The 14,642-nt window shown below is 42.6% G+C and overlaps 2 protein-coding genes across 3 annotated transcripts in view; one reads left to right on the forward strand and one right to left on the reverse strand.

The window, feature by feature from the left end:
* Positions 1-14,642, forward strand: part of TIMMDC1 (translocase of inner mitochondrial membrane domain containing 1) — a 37,329-nt gene that overhangs the window by 14,491 nt on the left and 8,196 nt on the right. The window lies entirely within an intron of this gene.
* Positions 7,647-14,642, reverse strand: part of CD80 (CD80 molecule) — a 55,745-nt gene continuing 48,749 nt past the window's right edge. Inside the window, exon 7 of the mRNA XM_070406251.1 lies at positions 7,647-10,039. The gene's annotated coding sequence lies outside the window, so the exon portion shown is untranslated. The remainder of the gene's footprint in view (positions 10,040-14,642) is intronic.

A 14,642-nucleotide genomic window follows, 5' to 3' on the forward strand; every position in this document is an offset into this window, starting at 1 on the left:
TCCAGTCTGCAGGCTGACGTTCTGTCCACTGAGCCAAACCAGCTAGGACCTGACAGACCATTTTTGTTTTTTTTTTTGTTGTTGTTTTTTTAGGATTATTTATTTATTTATTTATTTATTTTTATTATTCACTTAAAGTATTACAAAGGGTATTACATAAGTGTCCTTTCCCCCCCCCGCCCCCCGCCCTTGACAAACCCCTACCCTCCCTTACCCCCCAGTGTCTTATGTCCATTAGTTATGCTTATATGCATGCATACAAGTCCTTCGGTTGATCTCTTACTCCCCTCCCTCCTGCCCCCCAACTCTCTCTGGCCTTCCCACTGCAGTTTGACAATCAGTTTGAGGCAGCTCTGCCTCTGTATCTATTATTGTTCAAAAGTTTGTAATGGTCTTTATTATCCATGAATGAGTGAGATCATGTGGTATTTTTCCTTCATTGACTGGCTTGTTTCACTTAGCATAATGCTCTCCAGTTCCATCCATGATGTTGCAAATGGTAGGAGTTCCTTCTTTTTAACAGCAGCATAGTATTCCATCGTGTAGATGTACCACAGTTTTCTAATCCATTCATCTACTGATGGGCACTTAGGCTGTTTCCAGATCTTAGCTATGGTGAATTGTGCTGCTATGAACATCTGGGTGCATATATCCTTTCTGATTGGTGTTTCTGGTTTCTTGGGATATATTCCTAGAAGTGGGATCACAGGGTCAAATGGGAGTTCCATTTCCAATTTTTTGAGGAACCTCCATACTGCCTTCCATAGTGGCTGCACCAGTCTGCATTCCCACCAGCAGTGCACAAGTGTTCCTTTTTCTCCACATCCTCTCCAGCACTTGTCGTTTGTTGATTTGTTGATGATGGCCATTCTGACAGGTGTGAGATGGTACCTCATTGTTGTTTTGATTTGCATCTCTCGGATGATTAGTGACTTTGAGCATGTTTTCATATGTCTCTTGGCTTTCTGAATGTCCTCTTTTGAAAGGTGTCTATTTAGATCCTTTGCCCATTTTTTGATTGGATTGTTTATCTTCTTTTTGTTAAGTTGTATGAGTTCCCTATAAATTTTGGAGATTAAGCCCTTATCAGATATGACGTTGGCAAATATGTTTTCCCACGAGGTGGGTTTTCTTGTTGTTTTGTTGATGGTTTCTTTTGCTGTGCAGAAGCTTTTTATTTTGATGTAGTCCCATTTGTTCAGTTTCTCTTTAGTTTCAACTGCCCTAGGAGCTGTATCAGTGAAGAAATTGTTTTTGGCATATGTCTGAGATTTTGTTGCCTTTGTATTCTTCTAGAATTTTTATGGTTTCCTGTCGTACATTTAAGTCCTTTATCCATTTTGAGTTTATTCTTGTGTATGGTGTAAGTTGGTGGTCTAGTTTCATTTTCTTGCATATGTCTGTCCAATTTTCCCAACACCATTTATTGAAGAGAGTATCTTGGCTCCATTGTATGTTCATGCCTCCTTTGTCAAAAATTAATTGAGCATATTGGTTCGGGCTAATTTCTGGACTCTCTATTCTATTCCACTGATCTATATGTCTGTTCTTGTGCCAGTACCAGGCAGTTTTGAGAACAGTGGCTTTGTAATACAGCTTGATATCTGGCATTGAGATCCCACCTACTTTGTTCTTTCTCAGGATCGCTGCAGCTATTCGGGGTCTTTTTTTATTCCAGATGAATTTTGGGAGAGTTCGTTCTAGATCTTTGAAGAAGGCCATTGGTATTTTAATGGGAAGTGCGTTGAATGTATAGATTGCTTTGGGTAGTATGGACATTTTAATGATGTTGATTCTACCAATCCAAGAACATGGTATGTTCTTCCATCTGTTTATGTCTTCCTCTATCTCTTTTTTCAACGTCCTGTAGTTTTCTGAGTAGAGGTCTTTAACCTCTTTAGTTAAGTTTATTCCTAGGTATCTTAATTTTTTTGGTGCGATGGTAAATGGGATTGTTTTTCTGATCTCCCTTTCTGAAAGTTCACTGTTGGTGTATAGAAATGCCTCAGATTTCTTGGGGTTAATTTTGTATCCTGCTACATTGCCAAATTCATGTATTAAGTCTAGTAGCTTTTTGATGGAGTCTCTAGGGTTTTGTATGTATAATATCATGTCATCTGCAAATAAGGACAGTTTTACTTCCTCTTTTCCAATTTGGATGCCTTTTATTTCTTCTTCTTGCCTAATTGCAATGGCTAATACTTCCAGTACTATGTTGAACAGGAGTGGTGAGAGTGGGCATCCCTGTCTTGTTCCTGTTCTTAGGGGAAATGGTGTTAGTTTTTGTCCATTGAGTATGATGTTGGCTGTGGGCCTGTCATATATGGCTTTTATTATGTTGAGGTATGATCCTTCTATTCCCACCTTTCTGAGAGTTTTTATCAAAAATGGGTGTTGGATTTTGTCGAATGCTTTTTCTGCATCAATTGATATGACCATGTGGTTTTTTTCTTTCAATTTGTTTATGTGATGTATCACATTTATTGATTTACGGATGTTGTACCATCCTTGCATCTCTGGGAGGAATCCTACTTGGTCATGGTGTATGATCCTTCTGATGTACTGCTGGATCCGATTTGCTAAGATTTTGTTGAGGATTTTGGCATCTATGTTCATGAGGGATATTGGCCTGTAATTCTCTTTCATTGTGATGTCTTTACCTGGTTTTGGTATTAGGGTGATGCTGGCTTCATAGAATGAGCTTGGAAGCGTTCCTTCCTCTTGAATTTTTTGTAGTAGTCTGAGGAGGGTAGGTTTTAGTTCTTCCTTGAATGTTTGGTAGAACTCCCCTGTGAAGCCGTCTGGCCCTGGGCTTTTGTTTGCTGGAAGCTTTCTGATGACTGCTTCAATTTCTTCCATAGTTATTGGCCTATTGAGGTTTTTAGATTCTTCCTGATTGAGTTTTGGAATGTTGTATTTTTCTAGGAATTTGTCCATTTCCTCCAGGTTGTCCAGTTTGTTGGAGTAGAGTTGCTCGTAGTATTGTTTAACAATCATTTGTATTTCTGTGGGGTCTGTTGTTATTTCGCCTCTATCATTTCTGATTTGGTTTATTTGGGACCTCTCTCTTTGCTTCTTGGTGAGCCTGGCTAGGGGTTTGTCAATCTTGTTTATCCTTTCAAAGAACCAGCTCTTGGTTTCATTGATTTTCTGTATTGTTTTTTTGGTCTCTATTTCATTGATTTCTGCTCTAGTCTTTATTATCTCCTTCCTTCTGCTCACTCTGGGGTTTTCTTGTTGCTCTCTTTCTAATTCTTTGAGTTGTAGAGTTAGATGATTGACTACCATTTTTTCTTGTTTTTTGAGATAGGCCTGTAGAGCTATAAACTTCCCTCTCAGGACTGCTTTCATTGTGTCCCAGAGGTTTTGGATTGTTGTGTTTTCATTGTCATTAGTGTCCAGGATGTTTTTAATTTCTTCTTTGATCTCATTGGTAACCCAATCAATATTTAATAACATGCTATTCAGCTTCCAAGTGTTTGAGTATTTTGGGTTGTTTTTATTGTAGTTTATTTCTAACATTATGCCATCGTGGTCTGCGAAGAAGCTTTTTATGATTTCAATCTTCTTGAATTTGTGGAGACTTTGCTTGTGACCCAATATGTGGTCTATTTTTGAATATGTCCCATGAGCACCTGAGAGGAATGTATATTCCGCAGCTGTGGGGTGAAGTGTTCTGAAGATGTCAATTAAGTCCATCTGATCTAGTGAGTCATTTAGGATTGCTGTTTCTTTGCTGAGTTTTTGTCTAGCGGATTTATCCAGTGATGTCAGTGGTGTATTAAAGTCCCCTACTATGATTGTATTGTTGTCGATCTCTCCCCTGATATCTTCCAGAAGTTTTCTTATGTATGTGGGTGCTCCTGCATTGGGTGCATATATGTTTACCAGGGTTATATCTTCTTGTTGTATTGATCCCTTTAGTATTATGAAGTGGCCTTCCTTATCTCTGGTTATGGCCTTCACTTTGAGATGTATTTTGTCCAATATAAGTATTGCTACCCCAGCTTTCTTTTCCTTTCCATTTGCGTGAAAGATATTTTTCCATCCCTTCACTTTCAGTCTGTGTGAGTCCCTTCTAATGAGGTGGGTCTCTTGTAGACAGCAGATGTATGGGTCATGTTTTTTTATCCATTCAGCCACTCGATGTCTTTTGGTTGGAGCATTTAGTCCATTTACATTTAAAGTTATTATTGAAAGGTATTTGTTTGTAGCCATTTCTTTTTTTGTGTGTGTGTGTGGCTGTTTTCTTTCTGAGCTTGATATTTCTTCTTTTTACACCAGTCCCTTTAGCATTTCTTGCATGGCTGGCTTGGTGGTGATAAACTCCCTTAGCCCTTTTTTGTCTGTGAAGCTTCTTATTTCCCCTTCAATTTTGAATGATAGCCTTGCTGGATAGAGTATTCTTGGATTCAGTCCTTTGCTTTGCATCACTTTGTAGATTTCCGTCCATTCTTTTCTGGCCTGATGTGTTTCTGTTGAGAAATCATTTGATAATCTAATGGGAGATCCCTTGTATGTTACTTTCCATCTCTCTCTTGCAGCCTGTAAGATTCTCTCTTTATCCTGAACATTTGCCATGGTAATTATGATGTGTCTTGGTGTGGGTCTTTTCGGGTTCACCTTGTTTGGGACTCTCTGGGCTTGTGTGACTTTTTTCTTCCCCACCTCAGGGAAGTTTTCTGATATTATTTCTTCGAATAGGTTTTCTAATTCATGTTCATCTTTCTGTTGTTCTGGCACCCCTATTATTCGTATGTTGTTTCGTTTCATGTTGTCCCAAAGCTCCCTTAGGCTCTCCTCCTGTCTTTTAATTTTTTTCTCCATTTGCCGTACAGTTTGAGTGTGTTTTGCTTCCTTGTCTTCTAATTCACTAATTCGGTCCTCCGCTTCTCCCAGTCTACTGTTGATACTTTCAATGGAGTTTTTTATTGAAGCTATGTCACTCTTCATTTCTTCTTGGGACTTACTTAAGTTGTTGATTTTTTCATCTGTTTCTTCTAGCTTCTTGCATAAGTAGTTGAGTTTTTCATCTGTTTCTTCTTGCTTCTTGAACATGTGGTGCATGTACTCTAGGAACCTTATTCTGAATTCTTTTTCCGTCATGTTGCATATCTCTGTCTCACTTAGCTGCTTTTCTGGCGAGTCCTCCTTTTCTTTCCTTTGGGGGTTTCTTTGCCTACCCATGTTTGATCTCGCTGACATATGTAGATGTTGAGATGTTCAGTGGCTGCTCCCTGGGTGGCAGGGGCTCCTTGGGTTGTGGTTGCTGCTCAGACGGTTGCGGTAGCAGCTGCTTTCCAGTTGGCAGCAGCTCCTCTGGTGGGTGTTGTTCACAGCTGTGTTGGCTCTTCTGGCTGGTGGGGGGAGGCTTCACGTACAGTTGCTGTTCCACAGACAGAGGGTGTGGTGATCAGGAGGCTGTGGTGATCAGGAGGCTGCGGTGATCAGGGGGCTGCTGTTGCTTGGATCTGCAGCACTGCATGGTCTGGGAAACGCTCCTCTCTTATGGGCACTGCATGGTCTGATCAGTTCCTCAGGATGCCCCCTTTAGTCTCAGTTCTCCGCAATCACAAAATCCAAATCTCAAATCTCCTGGCGCCAGCAAACCCGCGGAACTCCTTACCCTGGTCAGGGTCTGTGTCTGTCCCAAGAGACGCGGCTGTCTGCCATGCGGTCTCCCTCCGACCCTCTGGGCTCAGGTCTGGCAAACTTTCCTGCCCAGATCCCTGGTTTTTAACCTTTCCAGGGGAGGTCTGCCCTTCCAGGCTGCAAGCCGTCTCACCAGCTGAGTAAATTTGCCAATTCGGGGTGGGTGTTATTAGTTTCAGCTGCTTACTCCGTTTGCTCCGGGACAAGACCTGGGACGCGTCTGCCTATATCGCCGCCATCTTGCTTCCTCCACCATTTTTGTTTTTGTTTTGTTTTTGTGTATGTGTGTGTGTGTGTGTATATATATATATATATATATATATATATATACACACACACACACACATATATTCTTAATATATTTTTTTATTGATTTCAGAGAGGAAGGGAGAGGGAGAGAGGGATAGAAACATCAATGATGAGAGACAATCACTGATAAGGCTGCCTCCTGCACGCCCCTCACTGGGGACTGAGCCCACAACCCGGGCATGTGCCCTTGGCTGGAATTGAACCTGGGACCCTTCAGTCCACAAGCCGACTGTCCACTGAGCCAAACCGGCCAGGGCTTGATAGACCATTTTTGTATGTGTGTATCCATGCTTTGACTAACATAAACTATCATCATTTATGGAGGTCTTCCTTTCAGATGTACTTACATTATAAGTTGATGGCTGTGATAGATTTGGTATGTAAAGAAAGCCCCACCCCTCCTTTTTTTGGTCCCTTGGCGTTTCTTCAAAGTAATTTAAGATCCGTATTAGACAGATGCTGGTTTTTAGTATGCTCTGAAAAAAATGCTTTTTTAAAAGTGTATAATGCCAAGAATTTTATAACTCTTTTATGGTGTGCTTTATCCTTATGACCTTTCTGAATTACATAGATAAACAGAAACATTTTATTATGGCCTTTTGAAAGCAAGATTTAGTTAGTTCCTGACAAGGGCCTAAATTGAACAAATAACCCTATATGTAGAATGCAGTTTTATCTTCAGTGACACTATTTAAACACAGCATAAATTTTACTGTTTTAACTTTTTATATGCAAAACCATGTAGGATACATTTTCCCCTATGTCGTCTTAGAAAAGAAGGAAAGTCAGTATTAATACAGTGGGGCCTTGACTTACGAGTGTCCCGACTAACGAGTTTTTCGAGATACGAACTGTCTCTCGGCCAATTTTTTGCTTTGAGTTGCGAGCTAAAATTCGGGTTACGAGCCAGCTTCAGATACCCCACCGCTAGTTAGCGCAGTGAACGTCACAGTGAACACCACAACATCAGCCCAGCATCAGGTGTCTCACTCGTTCACTTTTTCTTTTGACATACGAGTAATTTGAGTTACGAGCTCCGACGGAACGATTTAAACTCGTAAGTCAAGGCCCCACTGTAATCTAAGCTTCCATCTTAACCAATTAGTAAAAGGAAGTAAATTAAACTCAGAACAAGCAGAAGGAAGAAAATAATAAAGATGAGAGGTTACAATTAATAAAATTGAAAACAAAATCAATACAGAAACATCATGGAATCAATAAGTTCTTTAAAAAGATTAATTAATAAACTGCTAATTAGACCAACCAAGTAAAAAAGAGAAAACAAATGATCAATTCTATATAATAAAAGCCTAATATGCAAATTGTCCCCTTGGGAGTTTGACTGGGGGTTCGACCGCTCCCTATGATGTGCACTGACCACCAGGGGGCGGTGTAGAACATGGCGGGCATCAGCGATGAGGTGCTGGCAGCAGGGGGCAGTGGAGGTGCTGCCAGCCCCTATGGGCCCTGACAAGGGCAGGACCGCATCAGGATGGTGGAGCAGGTGAGCAGGCGGCACCAGACCAAGGCTGGTGCGAGCACGGGCCCGATTGCCTTGCCGTCTGTCCTGCAGATGGTGACCAGCAGTGAGGGGCAGGGCTGCCGCCCAGCTCCCAAGCACTGAGGGAGCCGGGCAGGGGGCCCAGCCCCAACCAATCACCCTGCAGGCGGGATGGTGGAACAGGTGAGGGGGCAGTGCCAGGCCAAGGCAGAGTGCTAGGCGGGGCTGCGGGGCTGGGTGTGCAAGCTGGGGCTGCAAGGCTGGGGGCTCAAGCTGGGGCCCGATTCCTGCAGGCTACCCTGAGCAACCCAACTGTGCATGAATTCGTGCACTGGGCCTCTAGTATAGGAATAAAAAGGAGGACAACTTGATGATCCTGAGGTCACGTAAAGTATGAAAAAAAATATTAGGGAATATTTTATGCCCTTATTAGAAGCCCGGTGCACAAATTCGTGCACATTGAAAGCAAATGAATTAGAAGAAATATTTTAGAGGCTGGGGAGGATCCGCAGGAGGGCTCCAGGGCATGTCCAGCCCGTCTGGCCCAGTCCAGATCAGCCAGTCCCCAGCATCAAGCTAACCTACTGGTTAGAGCGTCTGCCCCCTGGTGGCCAGTGCACATCATAGTGACTGGTTGAACAGTTGGACACTTAGCATATTAGGCTTTTATATAGATAGATATCCTACAACTTAGCTGAAATGGACAAATTCCTTAAAAGTTGCACACTACCAAAGCTCATGAGGAAGAAACAAACAATCCAAATAGTCCATGTGTATTAAAAAAAAAAATCTTAGCCCAGCTGGTGTTGCTCAGTGGTTGGTAGAGCATCACTTATGAACCAGGAGGTCACGGTTTGGTCAGGGCACAATCCCCAGTAAGAGCGTGCAAGAGTCAACCAATTAATGATTCTCATCGTTGATGTTTCTATCTCTCTCCCTCACCCTTCCTCTCCTAAATTTAAATTTATCTATCTATCTATCTATCTATCTATCTATCTTATAGTTTAAAACTTTCCAAAAAAGAAAGCTTAGACGACTTCACTGATAAAGTTTTGAAAAATTGACTTAAAGAAGAAATAATGTAAATTCTACACAAACTTTCCCTGAAAATAGAAGAGGAGGAGATATTTACCAACTGGGTAAATACTTGGGTTCTGGCTAGGAAAGAATTCAGAGCCAAGACCTAAACTGTAAGAGAACATTTATTTGGTAAATCACAGAGGAAGAAGAAGCAATTCCTAGGAGAAAAGGGCTTCAGAAACAAGTTATAGAGGTAAAGGAAGGGCCCTTGGAGCTTGGGAGTGAGGAAGCTAATGGTAACATGCCTGGGGCAGAGAGGGGGAGGGAGAAGGGAAAGGGAAAGACAAGAGGGCCTGCTCTTCGGAGGGAGAATGCACTGGGCCCTCCATCCTAAGGGTTTTAAGGGTGGAGATTTTAGGAGAGGTCCCAGGGGAAGAGCTCAATAGAATATTCAGCAGTTTTCCCCTTTCAAGATCTAGGTGTCCTCAGATTGATTGGTCTTCCCAGGGCAAGGGGTCATTATTCAATGCAGCTGGTCCTGGGGCTGGTTTTGTTGCTTCTCTGGCCCTGGAGCTGCGATACAACCTGAGGTATAGATGGTATCTCCGGTGAGGAAAGGGAGGGGGTCTTGGTCCAAACCATATGACTACCAATGGGGTCTAAGTCTCCACTGATGGATTGGTTGGTGCCAGGGCAGGAGGTCATTATTCAGTGTAGTTGGTCCAGTGCACAAGCCATGGGGTTTTGTCTTTTTTTTTTTTTTTTCAAATATATTTTTTTTATTGACTACGCAGTAATGGCGAACCTTTTGAGCTCAGCATGTCAGCATTTTGAAAAACCCTAACTTAACTCTGGTGCCGTGTCACATATAGAAATTTTTTGATATTTGCAACCATAGTAAAACAAAGATTTATATTTTTGATATTTATTTTATATATTTAAATGCCATTTAACAAAGAAAAATCAACCAAAAAAATGAGTTCGTGTGTCACCTCTGACACGTGTGTCATAGGTTCGCCATCACTGGACTACAGAGACGAAGGGAGAGGGAGAGAGTGGAAAACATCAATGAGAGAATCATTAATCGGTTGCCTCTTGCATGTCCCCTACTGGGGATCAAGCCTGCAACCCAGGCATTTGCCCTTGACTGGAATCAAACCCAGGACCCTTCAGTCCGCAAGCCGACGCTCAATCCGCTGAGCCAAACCAGCTGGGGTTGTGGTCTGGTTTTGTTGCTTTTCTGGGCCTGGAGCTGACATACAACTGAGGCCTAGATCTTATCTCGAGGGAGGGAAGGTTAGGGGGGTCCAAACTGTAGGACCATTGATATGATAGGGGAGGAAAAGTCACCCTGGGGGCTAAGTCCCCTGGGACTTTCCACCCTGGTGACCTTCTGTACCTGGTCTATCATCCTTGCTCTGCTCGTGTCTAACTGCCTACAACACAACCAACTGAGTGACCCAGCCAGGGCTAATTCCACCGTCTTGAAACTCTATATTTTCTTGGCTTCCATGACATCCCATCCACTGAAGATTCTTCTGCGCAATGATCCGTTTCCTAAAAAAAAAAAAAAAGAACATTGTCCAGTGATATCACACTACATAATTTAGCATTGGTTCAATACAGTTATTTAAGATAGGTTCTATATTCAAAAGTCTTTAATTATTACAATAATATGTGTATATAAGTTTTTTTAAACCCAGGATCCATTTGTATATTGCATTTAGTAATTGTGTCTTTTTAGATTCCTTTAATGTAGAAAAGTTCCATTTATTATATCATAGTTCTGTAGGTCAGAAGTCTGGGTAGGCTTGAATGGGTTCTCTGCTAAAGGTTTCACAAGGCCAGAAATCATGGTATTGGCCAGTCAGGCTCTTATCTTGAGGCTCTGTGGAAGAATCTGTTTCCAAACTAGGTTGTTGACAAAATCCTTGTGGCAATAAGAGGGAAGTCCTTATTGGCATTCACATTCCAACTTACAGCATCCCTCCATGTTCAAACTAGCAACCAGCATGTTGAATGCTTCTCATGCTTCAAATCTCTGTGACTGAGAAATGGCTGCCAGCAGCCCTGACTGGGGCAGTCGGAGCATAGAACAATTATCCCTGCCAGCACCTCCGTCTGGGAGAAAGCCACCCCTGATGCCAGACAATCCAGTTCCTCCTCGTATGTGTCTGGGTCCCCCAAAGCCTCGCCCTGGTGCTGGAGCTCAGAAGAAGCAGGACCTTGTGGTCTTGCTAATAATGGTATTGCAACCATTGTACTAAAGTCCTTCAGGTAAATTCAAAACCCTGGCCAAGTACCTAATTGCTTCCCATGACCTGGCTCCTGACAATACATCAAGCCTCACCTTCCTGGCAGAGAGCAAACATTCAATAAATTTTATGTAATAGATAACATCGATCAATACCAAGACAGGTCTGAATGCCCACCGTTTGGCCCAGGCCCTTCAGTTTAAAGCTGAGATTCACAGTAACTTCATGTTTTGCACCAGTGATTCACAAAGGTTTTGTATTCAGAATTCCTTTACAGACTTAATAATGGAGGGCCTCCAAGAGCTTTTATCTTTGTGAATTACATCATTTATATTTATTGTATTAGAAATTAAACTGAGAAATGTTAAAAAAAAAAAAAAAATCTCTCTGATTTCCACTCTAACACTAGCCAGGAAAGCTCTGCTTGGAAAGGGTTTACACAGATAATCTCCTTTTTGAGTGACTCAAATTCAGCTGATTAATAATCTTTATTATGTCTGTAAAATCAATTTACCTTGTAATGTAATACAATCATGGGCATAATATCTCATCATATTCACAGTTGGGGTATCAGGATAGGATAATTTAGGGAGACTTTTTAGAATTCTGCATGCATATTGGGTTTCTAATAAATTTTTCTACTGCATAGGTATCTTTTTCCCATTCTGGTTAAGTACTCTGTGGGAGTGAAAGTCTGAATAGCCTGTTTTCCAGCTGCTTCTAGTGATTTTTAATGATTCATGCTGTAATCAGTTATTACAAAGACAAAACATTGATTAGCTATTCCATCATTTCTTCTGTTCTTTTTAGATGGCATTAACTTGGACAGAAGGTTTCTCCCTTCCCCTCCTTCTGCCCACTCCCTTTTCCCACCCCCTTTTCAGGGGGTGGTAACACTATAGATTTATAGATTTTTTTAACTAATTTTTTTTTGAATTTAGCATTTCATAATCTTGCTGACATTATTTTTGTTGTATTGTTAGTATACCAGGTTCTTAATATAAGAATTGTTGAAGCTAGCAACAAAACTAAACTATTTTCATTGTGGGGGAAAAAAACAAGTTACTGTCTTACCCATATTTAATCACACAGTTCAGAGGTGTTAAGTATATTCACACTAGAGGCCTGGTGCACGAAATTTGTGTGTGTGGGGGAATATCCCCTCAGCCCAGCCTGCACCTTCTCCAATCTGGGACCCCTTGGGGGATGTCCAATTGTGCTGGTGTCCAGCCCCAGCAGGTCCTGGGGTCCCCAAAGGTGTGGACGGAGTCGGCGAAGAATGAATGACATGGAAACTGGTTTCAGTTCATCAGCATAGCAAGGTTCTCCCTCCAGGATCTCCAGCGAAGTTCTGGTTAGGAACTCCAACCAAGTTCTGGTCAGGATCTCCAACCAAGTTCTGGTGCCATGTTCTCTCGCTAGGTTCTCCAGCTAGGTTCTCCAGGTTCTCCAGCCAGGTTCAGTCACCAGGTTCTTTAGCCAGGTTCTATCCAGGTTCTTTGGCCATGTTCTGTCTAGGTTCTCCAGTGAAGTTCTGTAGCCAGATTCTGTCCAGGATCTTTTGCCATGTTCTCTGGCTAGGTTCTGGTTAGGATCTCATGAGGTTCTGATGTTTATTGTCTTGTTACATTCGTATTTATACCAGCCGATTTTAATCCTGTCAATTTCTATTACAAAGGTTAGGGCGTTTCTTATCTCCATTCCAGGGAGTAAAGATTATGTAGCTTAACTACCCGCCTGACACTTAATTAAGGGGTTGTATCCCCTCCCTAACCTCAGGGAAAAATCCCTACCTGGGGAAACAACCTTTCTCAGAGAGGTGACCTTGGTTAAAACACATGGCGCTAAGGAGAGCAAACATATTAAGAACAATATGCTATATATGCCAGGTCCCTTGAAACATGCTGTGCAGATGTTTCTTTCCTGCAGTGACTGTGTCAAGCAGCAAGGATGGACCGGCTTCCGGCACAATTGCCGGTTTAGGCCCGATCCCAGGGATCGGGCCTAAACCGGCAGTTGGACATCCCTCTCACAATCCAGGACCGCTGGCTCCTAACTGCTCACCTGCCTGCCAGCCTGATCACCCCTAACTGCCTCTGCCTGCTGGCCTGGTCGCTCCCAACTGCCTCCCCTGCTGGCCTGGTCGCCCCCAACTGCCTCCCCTGCTGGCCTGGTCACCCCCAACTACCCCCCTCTGCTGGCCTGGTTGCCCTCAACTGCCTCCCTCTGCTGGCCTGGTTGCCCTCAACTGCCTCCCTCTGCCGGCCTGGTCGTCCCCAACTGCTCCCACCCCGCCAGCCTGCTCACCCCCAACTGCCCCCCCCCCCCCCCCCCCACTGACCTGGTCGCCCCACATAGCTTGCTGTTCAGTCCTTTGGTCATCCCTCACTAACCCCCCTGCCGGCCTGGTCACCCCACGCAGCCTGCTGTTCAGTCGTTTGGTGGTCCCTCACTAACCCCCACGCAGCCTGCTGGTTGTTACTGTGATGGTGTCCTGGACAATTTGCATATTCCTCTATTAGTATAGATTGTTATGCAACAGATCTCTAGAACTTTTTAATCTAGCAAAACTGGAACTCAGTACCCATTAAACACTAATTCTTCCTCTCCTTGCCCCTCAGCCCTTGGCAACTACCTTTCTGTTTTCTGTTTCTATGATTTTGAACACTTTAGATAGCTCATATGAGTGGAATCATATGTGACTTTTTGTAACTGGCTTATTTTTCTTAACATAATGTCCTTGAAGTTCATCCATGTTATATCATATGACAGGATCTCTTTATTTAAGGTGGCGTAACATTCCATTGTATTAACATTTTCATCATTCATCTGTCAATGATCATTTCCACCTAGCAAAGATAATTTTTTAAATTAGCCTACTTAAGTTGTAGCCAGAGTAAATTTAAGTTATATCAGAGCCAAAAACCCCTTTTGACATATTTTCATTGTTGAGAGTATTACAGATGTCTCCCTTTCCCCCCCTATTATTCTCCTCCACTCGGTTTCCACCTCACCCCAGGCCTGGTTTTTACAGCCTGAAGTTATGGGGACTTCTCTCCCCATCACTGGAACCCTGGGCTGAGGGGTCTGGTGTGGGGCTGGGACTCTTTGCTCCTCACGGGAGGTCTCTGCAGCAGAGATATCCCTCCTGATTAAAAAAATTGCCACACGTAGGTGTCGAACCAGCCCATTCCAGGCCTCCGCCTGTCCTACCAATGTCAATGTGCTTTCTTCTTTACTTTTCTAGTTGTAGGACTTCCATTCAGCTAGATTTCAGGTGGTTCTGAATGATGGTTTTTCTGTATTTTAGTTGTAATTTTGATGTGGCTGTGGGAGACGGTGAGTACAGGCATTTACCTATGCTGCCATTTTGTTGTTGTTTTTTTTTAAAAAAAATCCTTTTCTTTGAGAAAGCAAGAATGAAACCCTCTTCCTTGCAGTGATAATTTTTATGGAAATCAGTTTCTTAGTAGATAACTATTGGAATTGTGGGTGAGATTCAATTTCAGGATGTTTTGGTGGCTTCAACCCCAAAAGTTGTAGCATTCCTCCTCCAACCAAAAATACCTGCTCCTGAGAGGATCTGGTACATTCTAGATATTAACTTTATTCTGAGAAACCTTCAGTATATAGCTACTTACTAGAGCTTGTCACAAATATATATTTTCCTGGTTAATTTTCATTAAAAACAGCCAATTTATAGACCAGATGCATGTCACTTACTTTTAGGAAGATACCATTATTGTTTTTCCTCTGTTGTTCAGACCATGAAGGAAATTACCTTGATTTTTTTTTTTTTATTCAACAGGGACACTTTAATTGTCAAATGTTCCCGTACCTATCAGCGAACAAGTGGCTCAGTTGGTGTTGCTTGTGTCTTAGCAGAGATGCTCACATCCTGCCTG

This window comes from Myotis yumanensis, unplaced genomic scaffold (genome assembly GCF_028538775.1).
Source record: "Myotis yumanensis isolate MYYU_CA2020_CCGP unplaced genomic scaffold, mMyoYum1.0.hap1 SCAF_2, whole genome shotgun sequence".
NCBI classification, from domain to species: domain Eukaryota; kingdom Metazoa; phylum Chordata; class Mammalia; order Chiroptera; family Vespertilionidae; genus Myotis; species Myotis yumanensis.